Source organism: Schistocerca americana, chromosome 6, assembly GCF_021461395.2.
Source record: "Schistocerca americana isolate TAMUIC-IGC-003095 chromosome 6, iqSchAmer2.1, whole genome shotgun sequence".
Taxonomy (NCBI): Eukaryota; Metazoa; Arthropoda; class Insecta; order Orthoptera; family Acrididae; genus Schistocerca; species Schistocerca americana.
Window position 1 is genome coordinate 208,827,710 of NC_060124.1, and position 1,544 is coordinate 208,829,253.

The 1,544-nt window shown below is 44.8% G+C and overlaps 1 pseudogene; it reads right to left on the reverse strand.

Annotated features, from left to right (window-relative positions):
* Nucleotides 1-1,178: 1,178 nt before the first annotated feature.
* Nucleotides 1,179-1,295, reverse strand: LOC124620521 (annotated as a pseudogene).
* Between the last annotated feature and the right edge of the window lie 249 nt (nt 1,296-1,544).

Genomic DNA, 1,544 nt, shown 5'->3' on the forward strand with positions numbered 1-1,544 from the left:
GTGATGTCCTTAGGTTAGTTAGGTTTAAGTAGTTCTAAGTTCTAGGGGACTGATGACCACAGCTGTTAAGTCCCATAGTGCTCAGAGCCATTTGAACCATTTCTGTCGCTGGGAATGTATGGGGGAACTCATTGGCAGTTCATTGCCGCGTGTGCAGTCGACCCCCCTTGTTCTGTTCATTTGCAGTGATTGCTTTTGCTATTAATGTTATGTTCTAGTTTCGTTTTTTATTATGGCAGCTTTAAGTGAGCAACGTGCAGCTGTCAAATTTTGTTTTCTGTTCGGTTAAAATGCTGCTGAAGCTGTTTTAATGTTGAAAACAGCTAACCAGGATAACGCTATAGAAAAAACTCAAGAGGTCGAGTGATTTGCTCGATTTAAAAATGACGTCATGCCGACTGATGACAAATCTTGCTCTGGACGTCCATCAACTGCCCGAATCGACGAAAATATAAAAAAGACTAGAGAGCTTGTCCTTACAGACAGTCGACAGACAATTGATCAACTGTCAGAAATTAGTGCCTTATCTTGGAGCTCGGTGTTCGCCAAAAAACCATATTTGTGGTAGACAGGAGACTGATTCTTCCACCACAACAACGCACCTGTACACACAACCATTTCTGTTAGACAGTTTTTGGCTAAAAATGGCGTGGGTCCGGTGCCCCATGCACCATACTGGCCTGAGCTGGTTCTGTGTGACTTATTCTTATTGCCACACATAAAAAGAGGCATTAAAGGACACCAATTTGACAATATTCAAGAAGTCAGGATGTGGTGTGTGTACTGTAAGATCTTCAGTACACACACCATCAGATTATTTGACTTGTCGCTCTAACGATGTAGGCGAGTGTCAGCAACATGTCTCGTGGTCTTATCGTGGCGGGTTTATCTCCTGCCGTTAGGTCAGACGATAGAAATGCCACTTGCACGCTTAGAGTAGCAGATTGACGGTGACCAACTTCAAACAGCAGCAGCAGCACTCCGTCTTCAGGCCACAAGTGGCCCATCGGGACCATCCGACCGCCGTATCATCCCCAGGTGAGGGTGCGGATAGGAGGGGCGTGTGGTCAGCACACCGCTCTCCCTGTCGTTATGATGGTTTTCTTTGACCGGAGCCGCTACTAGTCGGTCGAGTAGCTCCTCAGTTGGCATCACGAGGCTGAGTGCACCCCGAAAAATGGCAACAGCGCATGGCAGCTGGATGGTCACCCATCCAAGTGCCGACCACGCCCGACAGTGCTTAACTTCGGTGATCTCACGGGAACCGGTGTATCCACTGCGGCAAGGCCGTTGCCTCGAACTTTAAACAGAACTTGATTAATTTTCACGCACATTTATTAAAATAATAACAAGCATAAAAATTACTTAACTTGGTACTGGATGCTATTTACAATCGACAATCTGAAGTTCCTTTGGTATTAGTACGTTAATCTTATTCTCACATATATCTCTGATACTTGACAAAAGTGTCTATACATTTATCTTCATGGTTATGTATAGGAATATGGTAATGTTATTAGGCGCAGACTGAAACTTGACTATAG